Here is a 14,514-nt window from a genome sequence, read left to right as displayed (position 1 = left end):
TGGGTGAGGAGATGGATGGGTGAGTGGGTGGAGTGGGGGATGGGTAGGGCGATAGTTGAGTGGGGAATGGGTGGGGGAAGGATGGGTGGGGGATGGGTTAACGGATGGCTGGGTGGGGGAAGGGTGAGTGGGGGCATAGGGGGTAGTTGGATGGATGGTGATTGGGTGGGGGATGTTGGGGGTGGGTGGATGGAGGATAGATGGGAGGATGGGTGATGGACAGACTGATGGAGCATTGGACAGATGGATGGACAGACAGGTGCATAGATATTCTGCATGGACCAATGTGCTGAAGGACATCTGAGAGGATGGACAGATGAACAGAGGGTGGACCAGTGTCCTGATGGGAAGAAGGATGTGTGGATGGATGGAAACACTCCAGGCCCAGGGCCTGTGTGCTCTGCATCCCTAGGGAGGGGCCAGCAGATCAGGAGCCCCAACCTACACTTCCCAGAAGCTGTGGGTCCTCGGCCAGGAGCACTCAGTTCACAGCAGCCACAGGAATCCTGGGTCTCTGTGCCCCAGCCTGGTCTGCGTACCTCAGAGGGCCCTTGTGTGCAGCCCTGGTCTGTGTGCCTCAGAGGGCCCTCGTGGGGAGCCCTGGTCTGTGTGCCTCAGAGGGCCCTCGTGGGGAGCCCTGGTCTGTGTGCCTCAGAGGGCCCTCGTGCGGTGCCCTGGTCTGTGTGCCTCAGAGGGCCCTCGTGGGGAGCCCTGGTCTGTGTGCCTCAGAGGGCCCTCGTGGGGAGCCCTGGTCTGTGTGCCTCAGAGGGCCCTCGTGGGGAGCCCTGGTCTGTGTGCCTCAGAGGGCCCTTGTGTGGAGCCCTGGTCTGTGTGCCTCAGAGGGCCCTTGTGTGGAGCCTAAGTCTGTGTGCCCCAGCCCGCCTCAGTGACCCCCAACAAATTCCCCCCCTATCAAAATCACTATAGCTGTAGTCCCAGCTACTTGGGAGGCTGAGGCAGGAGGATTGCTTGAGCACAGAAGTTGGAGGCTGTAGTGAGCCATGATCTTGCCACTGCACTCAGCCTGGGTAACAAAACAAGACCCTATTCAAAAACAGTAAATAAATGAAAGAAAACCCACTGCCACATTCCTTATGCTAATACGGCAACCCTACAGTGTTTCTACAGATGAGGATTAACTGATTTACTGGGCATGTTAATTAGCCAGCCCTTGATGTGTGTGCAGATGAGATCTTACTCAAACTCATTCACACAGAAGTACGGGCATGTGTCACGTAACAACCAGGATACGACAGGGATACTTCCAAGAAATGTGTTGTCAGGCAATTTCATCATTGTGCAGACATGATAGCACGGATGTAAATCTAAGTGGCAGAGCCTACAGCACACCGAGGCTACGTGGGAGAGCCTGGGCTCCTGGGCTACAAACCTGTGCAGCATGTAGCAACTGCGACACCGTGGAATTATGTGTGTAGCTAATCATAGAAAGGGTACAGTAAAAATACGGCATAAAAGATGTTTTAAAATGGCACAGGTGTATAGAGCACTTCCCGTGAATGGAGCTTGTGGGACTGGAGTCGCTGTGGGAGAGTCAGTGTGTGGTGAGTGTGAGGGCCCAGGGCATTACTGTCCACTCGTATGTGACTGGCAGTGTAGTAGGTGTGTTCACACCGGCGTCACCACAAACAAGGGATAACGCGTTGCACTGTGGCATTACACGCCGCAACGTCACTAGGCAACGGGAATTTTCAGATGCTTTGTAGTCTTATGGGACCACCGCTGGATATACAGCCTGTCATTGACAAACTTCGTTATACAATGCATGACTGTATTTTAAAATAAATCACTCAGGCCATAGCACCACTCTCCTCCACTCTGCTGCCTCCAGAGTGTGTAAGTACAGACAGGTCACTTGGCCAGTGCGGGCCTCAGATTCCCTGTGAAACACGAGGTCGAGTCAGACGCACTCCAGGGTCTCTGGGCCCTGAAAGTCTGTGACTTTGTGGCATCTCTGCCCTAGGCTGTGGGGTGAGACCGGGCCAGGTCGCCAGGCGCCTCACCCTGCGGGAGGGCCCTTCATCCAAGCCCAGCGGCTCCTGCAGAACCTGAGAGCTGTGCCAGGCGCACCTGGGAGAGCAAATCAGCCGGACTCTAAATTGGGGTCCAGAGCCATCTCCCTCTGAAAGAGCTGATGACGTGGTTTGGATCTGTGTCCCCCCCGCGTGTCATGTCCAATTGTAACCCTCAGCGTTGGAGGTGGCGCCTGGTGGGAAGCGACTAGATCTCGGGGGCGGTTTTCCCATGACTGGTTGAGCACCATCCGCCTTGGTGAGTCCTCACGAGCTCGGCCATTTACGAGTGGGTAGCACCTCCCGCCTCACTCTCTTGCTGCTGCGCTGACCGTGTGGCATGCCTGCTTCCCCTTAGCCTTCTGCCATGATTGTAAGTTTCTTGAGGCCTCCTCAGAAGCTGAGCACATGCCAGCATCAAGCTTCCTGTACAGCCTGAGGAACCGTGAGCCCATTACTTTGCTTTTCTTTACCAATTACCCAGCCTTGGGTACTTTATAGCAGTGCAAGAAAGGACTAATACAGCCAGGGATGGTGACCGGCAAGGCCTGGAACCAGACCCCAAATGTGGCCTTCCCCAGCTCTTACGGCCTTCCAAGTCTAAGCTGACAGCTCGGCATTGTTGCAGGTGGAAACACACCTGGATTTTCTGAACAGCTGGGGAGGGAACAGCTCCTCTTGGAGAGGAATTGTCTTCGTTTAGGAAAAATGCTTTTAAAGGGCACATTTCAATCCGGGGCCAAGGCCACAAAAGAGACGTTAGAAACGAACAAAATTTAGAGGAAAGAGCAGAGGTCAGAGTGAGGGGTTGAGGCAGGAGGTCCCTGAGTGAAGCTCCCTTCCACCCCTGCATCCCCCACACTTTCAGGGGGCGGCCAAAGGAGTTGTGTGTCATGTTCCATTTGATGCTGTTTGCACTACAGTGATCTCAGCGCCCCCATCCCACCCCAGACGTCTGCGGTGTCTCCCACACCCAGGTGCCTTGTGCCTGTGGATTGCACTACAGTGATCTCAGCGCCCCCATCCCACCCCAGACGTCTGCGGTGTTTCCCACACCCAGGTGCCTTGTGCCTGTGGATTGCACTACAGTGATCTCAGCGCCCCCATCCCACCCCAGATGTCTGCGGTGTCTCCCACACCCAGGTGCCTTGTGCCTGTGGATTGCACTACAGTGATCTCAGCGCCCCCATCCCACCCCAAACGTCTGCGGTGTCTCCAACACCCAGATGCTTTGTGCCTATGGATCTGGGGGGAACGGGGGCTGAATGTCACATCTGAGTCTCTGCGATTCAGAAACGTGTGCAAGCACACGTATCGACCTCAACACCGAATTAACTCAGCCAAAGCAGGCCTCAGAGCCACAGGTGATATTACAGAAACCTTAGCAAGGGCTTCGGCCTTCCCCAGGACACAGACATGACCTGGCACTTTTAGTGCAATGAGGAGCGGGAGAACACAGGCAGAGTGAGCAACCATCCAGGTTTTCCAGGACCAATGGGTTTCACAAGATGCGGGACTTTCAGGGCTAAAACCAGGAAAGTTCCCAGCAAACTGGGGAGAGTTGATCCCTGAAAACAGCCACCACCTGGGTCAGATGGACCCCAGCTGGAGGCCAGACTGGGTCTTTACACACTTGCCCTGAGTTAGCGCTCACATTAAAGGAATAATGGGGGGTGGACACCATTCCCTCCACTTCACAGAGGAGGAAACTGAGGCTGAGAGAAGTCCGTCGACTTGCACAGGACCACACCGCCGGCGAGTGACAGAGCGAGGATTTGAGCCCAAGGCCCGTGCTCTTAAGCTGTGTGTTGTCACGTGGTATCCGGAGGATCCTCGACTTGTCAAAAACTGAAATCAACACCCTCAACAGCCTTACTCTGTGCCCCGGTCCAGGGCCTGGCCCAGGAGTCCCCTTGCTTTCTGTAGCCCTCTCTGCATTCCTACCAATGCCTTTGCCTTCCTAGGACCACCCCCTGCCTGTAGGTCGCAGTAGCCCTCTGCCACCCTTCCCACGTATCAGCCTGGCAGAGCCCCGTGGAATTTCATCACACAAGCCCCTCTGGATTCAGAAGAATCACAAATGCTGCCTGGTTTCTGTCCTCAGCCCCCTCCCCACTGTGTCCCTGTCCCAAACACCCCCTGACCCTCCGCCAAGCCTGCAGGCAGCACCTCCCTCGTCTGCTCCTCCCTCAGGAAACAGCATTTCCCGCCCAGCCTGGGGATTTCCAAGCTGGAAATTCAAACAGCTCAGCACGGAATAGGCTCCAACAGGGTCAGGTAACGGAAATAACAAGATGGTAAATTATTCCAGGGAAAGGGCAATTTTCCTCATATGCTGCCTGACTCTGAGAACACTGTGATCATGGTGGAAATTGGAGGGTCAGAGCTGGTGTCTAGGGAAAGAGAAAGGAAGGCACTGTGCCCGCTGCTGTCAGTGAAGCCCCAGGTGTGAGAGAGGGTGTGAGGTCAATCCCAGGCTGGGCCCACAGCCAGGCACGTCCTCGCTAGAGGCCCAGGACCTGCCACCAGCCACAGCTGAAGAGGCTGGGGCGTCAAGGCAGAAAGCCAACATCCCGGAGTCATACAAATGCACGTTCTCTTCCCAGCTCTGGCACATACCAGCTGTGTGACCTTAGGTAAGTAACTTGACCTCTCTGAGCCTCCTGGACACAGCAGTAGCGAGGGCTACATGAAATAACGTGGGGCACATGGTCAGAACGGTGCAGCAGTAAATGGCAGCTGCCCACTCCCGTGATCAGAGGGCTCTGGGTGCGAGCTGCAGCAGGGCGTGGTGGAAACTGCCATGAGATGCAGGACCCTCCAATTATCTAGCGGGCCAGGCCCATCTCAGAGGAACAGCTCCAGAGGTGAGTGCACACCACTGCTAATTCTGCAGAGGGTCCGGTCTGACTCCTACCTCCCACCCAGCCAAGGCTCTCACCTGTGTACCCTCTCCTGTCTCTGAGGCTTCCAGGTGATGGAAGTTTATCCTTTCCCTTGCCTGTTTGTGTTTTGTTGTGGTTTTATGATTGCTTTTTAGCCCGTTTTATGGAAATCTTTCTAAGATGTACTAGGAGCACCTCCTTTTTCCAGATCAACGTAGAAGTGTCTTGTAAACTTCGATGACTCGGTGCTGTGGAAGTAAGGAGACCTCTTTGCCCCTACACTGCCTGACCCTGGCGTATTGGAGCTGCCTCCTTCTCCAGCCCCAGACAGCCCTCCCAGTTTCCTCTTGAATCTGCAGCCGGTTACCCCTGGGGAGACCAAGCCTTGCTGGTGGAGGGGAGATAAACAAGCTCACCAAATCATTATTCTTAATTTGCAGGAAGGCCAAAGCTCCCTCTGAGCCGAGCTCTATTCTAAAGACATTTTTTACTGTTTAGAAGCCTTTGATTCCTTTACTTCCCAGCAACTGGCTGAGTTCCCAGGGCTGAAGTTGCCTTGAAGTTTGACTGCTGAATAAGAAAAAGAGTTTTCCTCTGTTTTGTTGTTAATCCAGAGTTTGAGCTGGGAGCATAAAGATTTCAACATACCGAATAGGATTTCTTCAACTAGATTGTTTTGGAAAATACAAATATGACATCTGAGAAGGACGGATACAAAAGAAAAAGAAGTCTCAGTTCCAGGCTAAGGTGGACGGAAAGGGGGTGCCCTAAGGAGGCTCGAACCTGAGACAGTCTGTGAACCAGAAAAACCTCCCCTAGAGTTTGGGGGCTGGCGTGCAGCTGCTCACATTTTTATCTTGCTAAATTAAGAATATAAAATAAGAACCATTGGATAAGATCACCCTTATTTTAGAAAAGAGAGGGGAAAAGTCAACAAAAAAAAGCTGTTTTTTTTTTTTTAATTAAAGGGATTTAACTTTATGAAAAACTTCCTACATTGCCCTGTGCTTTTCTTATTTTGTCATGGGTGAGTAAAGCTGTCAGCTTGTCGGCTTCTGTAAACCACCAGGGTAGGACCAAGACTTGGAGGCCGGATACTAGAATGCCTGGGTTCCAAGCTCGGGATCCTGCTGTGAACGCCTGGGTTCCAGGGTCGGGATCCTGCTGTGGACACCTGGATTCCAAACTCGGGATCCTGCTGTGGACGCCTGGGTTCCAGGGTCGGGATCCTGCTGTGGACGCCTGGGTTCCAGGGTCGGGATCCTGCTGTGGACGCCTGGGTTCCGGGGTCGGGATCCTGCTGTGGACGCCTGGGTTCCAGGGTCGGGATCCTGCTGTGGACGCCTGGGTTCCAGGGTCGGGATCCTGCTGTGGACGCCTGGGTTCCAGGGTCGGGATCCTGCTGTGGACGCCTGGGTTCCAAGCTCGGGATCCTGCTGTGGACGCCTGGATTCCAAACTCGGGATCCTGCTGTGGACGCCTGGGTTCCAGGGTCGGGATCCTGCTGTGGACGCCTGGGTTCCAGGGTCGGGATCCTGCTGTGGACGCCTGGGTTCCAGGGTCGGGATCCTGCTGTGGACGCCTGGGTTCCAGGGTCGGGATCCTGCTGTGGACGCCTGGGTTCCAGGGTCGGGATCCTGCTGTGGACGCCTGGGTTCCAAGCTCGGGATCCTGCTGTGGACGCCTGGATTCCAAACTCGGGATCCTGCTGTGGACGCCTGGGTTCCAGGGTCGGGATCCTGCTGTGGACGCCTGGGTTCCAAACTCGGGATCCTGCTGTGGACGTCTGGGTTCCAGGGTTGGGATCCCTCTGTGAACACCTGGGTTCCAGATTCGGGACCCCTCTGTGAACACCTGGGTTCCAAGCTCGGGATCCTGCTGTGTTGCGTGAGCGGGGGTCGAGTGTTCTCTGTGCTGGGTTGTGCAGTCCAAGTTGTGCAGACACACAGCCTGGGTTTGAATCTGGAGTCCATCTCTAGCCACGGGGCCCTGCAGAAGGCTGCTGTGCTTCAGTTTCCCCATCTGTAAAATGGCAGTAGACCTGCTCGTGGACCTGTGGTGAGTCCCCCTGTCTGGCTCTCGTGTCTGCTCACTGGCTGCTGCTTGTGGTTGCTTGTTAGATGTGGCTCCTACAGGCCCTTGCAGGTCTGTGTAGACTCAGAGGAGTCGGGGGGCAGAAAGGAGCTTTGGGGATGGAAGCACCAGGCCAGTGAAAAGAGACGCAGTGGATTCGACGTGGCCACACGGGGCCAGGAAGTCCCCAGAGATCATGCCTAGCTCCGTCTTCCAGGTCCTGAAACTTTATCTAAGGACCTCAGCAGGCACTTGGTAGCATAAAGAGAGGGTGGTGGGGCATGGGGCCCTCCTGGCTGAGACTGCCTTTCGGAGAAGGGGTCTGCCCCTGATGGAGCATTTCTCAGATCTGGACCCTGACAGATGGGCCACCAGGGGACCCCGGAAGACTGAACTCCTGTCTCCCACTAGACACACAGGTACACACACACACGCATGAGCACACATACACACTGACATTCTCCTCACCCTGAGTAACACAGGATCTGTGAACACCAATTCTAGTCATTTCAGTGTGTGTACAGCTGTGTGAGTGTGTGTACAGCTGTGTGTGTGTACACCTGTGCCTGTGTGGGTGTGCACCTGTATGTGCCTGTGTGGGTGTGCCTTTTAGGGTGTGTACACCTGTGTGGGTGTGCATCTGGAATGGTGTGTGAACGCACATGTGGTCTTAGGTACACATATGCATGTGTGTGCACACATGTGTACAGCCTACACACACAGAACTGTGCACACACTCAACTGACTAGAGTTAGTGTTCAGAGATCCTGTGTTGCACATGTATATATGTAAGTATCTGTGGATATAGGCTGAGCATAAAAGAATTTAAAAGTTTGTTCTGGTCAGGCATGGTGTCTCATGCCTGTAATCCCAGCTCTTTGGGAGGCTGGGATGGTGGATCACTTCAGGTCAGGAGTTTGAGACCAGCCTGGCCAACATGGAGAAACCCTGTCTCTGCTAAAAATACAATTAGCTGGGTGTGGTGGCAGGTGCCTGTAGTCCCAGCTACTTGGGAGGCTGAGGGAGGAGAGTCACTTGAATCCAGGAGGCAGAGGTTGCGGTGAGCCAAGATCTCACCACTGCACTCCAGCCTGGTGACAGAGCCAGACTCCGTTTCAAAAAAAAATAAAAATAAAAGCTTTTTCTGGCATCTCTCTCTCCCCGTTTCCACCCATCCTCCTCTTTTCTCTCTTTTATTCCTTTACTGTAATGAAAAAAAGGAAAGGCAGCCAAGGAGACCAGCAAAGGGCCAGCGAGCTTGAAGTCACATAGACCTAGATTCAAACCCCAGCTCTGTTATTCTCTGTCCAGTGATACTGAGCAAGTCACTTAACCCCTCCAAGCCTCGGTTTCTCATTCATACCGTCGGATAAAAACATTTGCCTGACATAGCACACAACAGTAAGAGTGCGTGAATTCACAGTGGGTGGCTAAGTGGCTGACTCTGGGGTCAGACTGGGTTTGCAGCCACCTGTTCTGTGAGTTTCTAATAGGGTGACCGTGGACAGTTTGTTAGCCCCTCTGCCTCCGTGTCATCGTCCCTAAGACTCTCACCTTGTGGAGTTGCTATGAGGAGTGAACGTGGTGGCATATTTAACACCTTGCAGCAGTGCTTGGCACATGCAGGAGCTTTATAAGGGGCAGTTATTAAAATGTGTATCAAAGGCACTTAGGAAAAAAAAAGAGAGAAAGCAAAAAAGCATTTAGACTGTTTTCTCTTCAGAGACAAGATCTTGCTCCGTCGCCCAAAGCTGGAGTTCAGCGGCGAGATCCTGGCTCACTACATCCTAGAACTCCTGGGCTCAAGCAATCCTCCCGCCTCAGCCTCCCAAGTAGCTGGGACTACAGGTGCAGCCACTGTGTCCAGGTAATTTTTGAAAAAAAATTTTTTGTGTAGAGACAGGATCTCACTATGTTGCCCGGGCTGGTCTGCAACTCCTGGCCTCTTAAAATCCTTTCACCCTGCCTTCCCAAAGTGCTGGGATTACAGGCACGAGCCACCATGCCCAGCCTATTTAGAGTTTTTAGGAGGGATGGAAATGATCTAAAATTGGATTGTGCTGGTGGTTGCACAAGTCTTTAAATTTACTAAAAATCATTAAATTGTGCACTTAAAATGGTTGAATTTTATGGTGTATAAATTATGTCTCAATACAGCTGTTTTTAAAAAAGCATTTAGAGTTAGTGAAAAAGCAACTTGCAGAATAATATACACAGTATTGTTGTCATTTGTGAAACGTTTTAAACTATGTAAAACAATACTTCTCTAATATTTGTCGTAAAAATATCAAATGCAGGCTGGAATGATATATGTAAATCTCATAATTATGCTTGCCCCTGGGGTGGGGTTGAGACACAAGAAGGGAATTTTTATCTGTAATGTTTTATTGTATTTATACTTTTTAAAGGCCAGGAAAGCTGGGCAACGATGTCACATAAAGTCATAACATAAAAATGGCAAAGCCAGGCACAATGGCGTGGGCCTGCGGTCTTAGCTACTCGGGAGGCTAAGGCAGGAGGATCGTTTGCATCCAGGAGTTCAAGTCCAGCCTGGGCAATATAGCAAGTCTCCATCTCTAAAAAAATAAATAATCATGGGGGCAGGGAGAGGTGCCTAATGAGAGAAACACACGCTGGGGGTGGGGAAGGCTGGCAACTTCCTGTTTCATGACTTGGGTGGTAATTATGCTGATGTCTGCTTTATAACTAATCATTTTAGGCAACTGTGTTTTATGCAGTTTTATATGCTATCGTTCACAATCTTATGAGTTCAAAAATCTCGGGCTGGGAGCGGTGGCTCGCACCTGTAATCCCAGCAATTTCAGAGGCTAACGGGGGAGCATCACTCTAGCCCAGTAGTTTGAGATCAGCCTGGGCAACATGGCGAAAACCCGTCTCTGCAAAAAAATACAAAAAAATTAGCCGGTTGTAGTGGGATGTGCCTGTAGTCCCAGCTACTGAGGGGGCTGAGGTGGGAGAATCACTTGAGCCCAGGAGGTGGAGGCTGCAGTGAACCGTGATTGTGCCACTGCACTCCAGCCTGGGCGACAGAGCAAGACCCCGACTCTTAAGCAAACTAAACAAAACCCTCCATAAAAAATGAAAAAGTTAGGGTGGATATGTTTTGGGATTTGTTATGTTATTTTCTACAGTCTTGTGTATTAAAATTCAAAATAATTGAAACAAAATTATGGCCTGCCTTGCAGGTTGGGGTGGGGGCTGTTAGGTATTTGGGATAACACACTGAAGTGCCTGGGGAGACGGAGGGAGGCTTGCCCGCCCTCCTCAACCAGGGGAGCCCCGAGGCGTGGCTGTCTCCATTCCCCGGAGGAGCAGCCTGCCCTCCCAGGCTCCCAGACGCCAGCAGATGCTTGGCACAGGGGCCTCAGACAGCCTCCCTGATTTACGAGGCTCTACACGTTCCCCACTGATGGATGGCCCTCCGCTCGCCCTCCCTCCTCCCTCTAAACGCTGCTGTCTCCAAGGCCACTGGCCCAGAGTGGGAGCCGCACAGGCAGGGAGGAGCCGGGCTGGCCTCCCTCCTCCGCGCACCCAGCTGCCCTGTCACCCGGTGGTCTCCCCCACGGCTGCCTCCCTTCCACCTCCGTGAATTGAGTGCTTGCCCTGCATGAGCCAGGCACCAGGCTAGGCCTCTGCCTCCAAGGAGGCTTGCAGACCAGAAATGAGCAGGGCCTGAACACAGCTGCTTTCCACGGTTCCCCAGGCCTCCCTAGGAGTTGGCCTCGAGTGAGACCTTCAGTGAGGATGAGCCCCCCATGGGATGGTTTGGTGGCAGAATATTCCAGGAGGAGGCCCTGGCCAATGCAAAGGCCCCGAGGTAGGTGGGGCTGTGAGCCTGCACAGGTGTGAAAGTGGGGAGGGTAGGACAAAAGCATGAAATGGGCTCTTCCTGAGTACTAAGACCTTTCTACCAAGGCCCTGTGGGAAGGCGTGAGCCACAGTCACCACCGGGACTGCTGGAAGCCAGGTGAGGTAGGAACAGTCTCCCCGCTGGCCACACAGGGGTGGACTTTGAGCCCTGAGCTAGAACCCCAGAGGGAGCCGGGAGCCCTGGCCCTGCCTCCCAGTTGCTGTATGACCTTGGACAGCTCAGGCCGCCTCTCGGCCTCCGTTTCCACATTCGCAGAGCTGGTGAAAGCTCTGCCGGAACTCCCGCTTCAGAATACTGGGCCCCACCCTGGGCCTGGAGCCTGGGCTCCCTGGGAATGGGTCCTGTGAATCTCCCAGGGGGTCCCAAGGCAATCGAGTTGGACCCCACAGCTCAAGGGCCACAAAGATGGTGATGCCCCATTCAGGTCCTCAAGCAATTCAACCCCGTTGGGGAGACACACTTGGACAATAATCACGGAGTGTGGTGAGGCCCACAAGGGTGGCCATGCCAGGGGACCACTGTGGAAAGCTCGTCGGAGGAGGCAACACCTGAGTGGGGTGTTGAGGGCAGCATAGGAGTGTGCCAGGTGGTCAAGGGTGAACGAGGCTGCCCAGCAGGCTGAGCCATCCGAGCAGGGGCGTGGTGGCTGGAGCTCACCGGTGTGTTTGGGCGCTGGGCTGTGGTGGGAGTGGGGAGATGGGGGGTACTGAGTGAGTTACAAGGACGCTTCATCCCTGAGTCTTTGACTCGGAATGCAGACAGCAAAGGGCTCCCCGCACTGACCCATAAGACTGGTGGAGCCCACAGCATCAGTAGCCTCCAGGGGAGTGTGATAGGAGGGTGACCCCATGCCAAGGCCACAGGACAGGTGCGATAGGAGCCACCGGGCCTCCACCCTCTGCCCCGTAGGGCCCCTTCACACCAAGAGCTCCAGCCAGGCTCAACCACAAGCAGCTCCCCAAACACCACACTCCTTCCCATGCCCGGCCTCAGCACGTGCTGTTCCCCCTGCCTGGACCCCTTCCTCCTTCCTGCAGCTCTTTGCTGGGCTAACCTTTTCTCAGCCTTGAGGTCTCAGGACTGAGGCCAATGCAATGCCTCCTGCTCTTGCCTTAGGGCAGAAGAGGGGTCAGGGAGACAGCGGGTGGGGCTGCAGAGGTGGGGGCTGCCGTGTGGTTAACCTGATGCAGACCCCCAGCCCTCTGAGGAAGGCTGGGCATGAGCCTGAAGGCCAGGCCTTGTAGAGAGTCCGGGACCCCTGGGTCATTGTCCTGTGGGTTCAAGGGAACAGAGGACTGGCCCAGCACTGGCAGGTGCCACCGAGGATGGTAAGCAAAGCTCAGCTCAGCTCGCCCTCCCTCCTCACCCACAAAGAACTATGCTCTGCCACCTGCAGCCTTAACATGTTGGGCAAGCATGCCCCTTCATGGGGGCAGGGGACAGGTAACTGTCACGGGGGCAGGGGAACAGGTAACTGTCACAGGGGCAGGGGAACAGGTAACTGTCACCGGCCGGGGAACAGGTAACTGTGACGGGGGCAGGGGAACAGGTAACTGTGACGGGGGCAGGGGAACAGGTAACTGTCACGGGGGCAGGGGAACAGGTAACTGTCACGGGGGCAGGGGAACAGGTAACTTGTCACGGGGGCAGGGGAACAGGTGACTGTCACGGGGGCAGGGGAACAGGTGACTGTCGCGGGGGCAGGGGAACAGGTAACTTGTCACGGGGGCAGGGGAACAGGTGACTGTCACGGGGGCAGGGGAACAGGTGACTGTCATGGGGGCAGGGGAACAGGTGACTGTCACAGGGGCAGCGGAACAGGTGACTGTCGTGGGGGCAGGGGAACAGGTGACTGTCGCGGGGGCAGGGGAACAGGTGACTGTCGCGGGGGCAGGGGAACAGGAAACTGTCACGGGGGCAGGGGAACAGGTAACTGTCACAGGCCAGGGGTAGGTGACAGTGGTCAAGGGTGTCAATTCTGGAGCCGGACTGCCAAGCCTCAGGGCCAGCCTCTGCTTCTTTCTAGTGATGAGACCTTGGCCATTTGCTTAACCCTCACTGACGTAACACACCCTATTTTACTCTAATAATTATATGTTTATTTCAATGTGCCATAGAGAGACGTAATCAGCACATCAATTCCCATCATTGATATTATTGTTAGGACAAAGCTAACCTGGGTACTTAAGGGATTTTTAAGTAAGTCTGTTTAAAGAAAAGTACTAAGTAAATAATAGTGCAGGTTCCAGTTGGGAAGCTGATTCATAAGTGATGAAAGTTAAGGTAATGCCAGCTGGGGTTTTCCTTAGGCTCAGTGGTCTTCGAACTGTTCCCCAGACCCTGGGAGCCCCAGAAGGTTCCAGGCAGGCAGAGATGCACAGATTAGGGGCTGGGAGAGGGGTCAGGGTTGCTCTCCAGGGGAGCATGAGGAAGCTGCTCATGGACCAAGTGCTCCCCCTCGGTGCAATTTAAATTTGTTTATTGTGAGCTTATTTTTATCTGCTTTTTTTAGTGTGGTAAAATAGACATAACCTAAGATATAATACCATTCCAACCATTTTTCTTTTCTTTTCTTTTCCTTTTTTTTTTTTTTTTGAGATGGGGTCTTGCTCTGTCACCCAGGCTGGTATACAATGGTGCAGTAATGGCTCACTGCAGTCTCGATCTCCCTAGTTCAAGGGATCCTCCCCACTCCTCCTGAGTAGCTGGGACTAGGGGTGCATGCTACCACACCCCACTCCTTTTTTTTTTATTTTTTGTAGTGATGGGGTCTCACTGTGTTGCCCAGGCTGGTCTCGAATCCCTGGCCTCAAGCGATCCTCCCACTTTGGCCTCCCAAAGTGCTGGGATTACAGGTGTGAGTCACTGTACTTGGTCTTTTCTCTTTCTTTCTTTCCTTCCTTCCTTTCTTTCTTTCTCTCTTTTCTTTCTTTCTCTTCTTTCTTCTTTTTCTCTCTCTCTTTCTCTTTCTTTCTTTTCTTTCCTTCCTTCCTTCTTTCTTTCCTTCTTTTTTTTTTGAGATAGGGTCTCACTGTGTTGCCCAGACTGGAGTGCAGTGCTGAGAACATGATTCACTGCAGCCTCAACCTCCTAGGCTCAAGCAATCCTCCCGCCTCAGCCTCCCCAGCAGCTGGGACCACAACCTAGGCTCAAGCAATCCTCCTGCCTCAGCCTCCCCAGCAGCTGGGACCACAGGGTGTGCACCACTGCACCCAGCTAATTTTTAAAAAACATTTTGTAGAGACAGAGTCTCACCATCTTTCCCAGGCTGGTCTCAAACTCCTGGGCTCAAGTGATCCTCTTGCCTTGGCATCCCTGAGGGCTGGGATTACAGGTGTGAACCATTGTGCCAGGCCATTTCAACATTTTTTATTTTTTGAGATGCGGTCTGTCTTCTGTTGCCCAGGCTGGAGTACAGTGGCGTGATCTTGGCTCACTGCAACCTCCACCTCCCAGGTTCAAGCAATTCTCCTGCCTCAGCCTCCTGAGTAGCTGGGATTATAGGCGACCACCACCACGCCCAGCTAATTTTTGTATTTTTAGTAGAGACAGGGTTTCACCATGTTGGTCAGGCTGGTCGTGAACTCCTGACCTCAGGTGATCTGCCCACCTTGGCTTCCCGAAGCGCTGGGAT

At 53.6% G+C, this 14,514-nt stretch overlaps 1 long non-coding RNA gene across 1 annotated transcript; it reads left to right on the top strand.

Annotated features, from left to right (window-relative positions):
• Nucleotides 1-174: 174 nt before the first annotated feature.
• LOC134808933 (uncharacterized) lies at nt 175-5,907 on the top strand. The gene is made up of 2 exons (XR_010153184.1): nt 175-5,171; nt 5,356-5,907. It is a non-coding gene; the product is annotated as an uncharacterized LOC134808933 (long non-coding RNA).
• The last annotated feature ends 8,607 nt before the right edge of the window (nt 5,908-14,514 follow it).

The sequence above is a fragment of the Pan troglodytes genome, chromosome 19, assembly GCF_028858775.2.
Source record: "Pan troglodytes isolate AG18354 chromosome 19, NHGRI_mPanTro3-v2.0_pri, whole genome shotgun sequence".
NCBI lineage: Eukaryota > Metazoa > Chordata > Mammalia > Primates > Hominidae > Pan > Pan troglodytes.
This window is presented reverse-complemented; position numbering and strand designations above follow the sequence as displayed.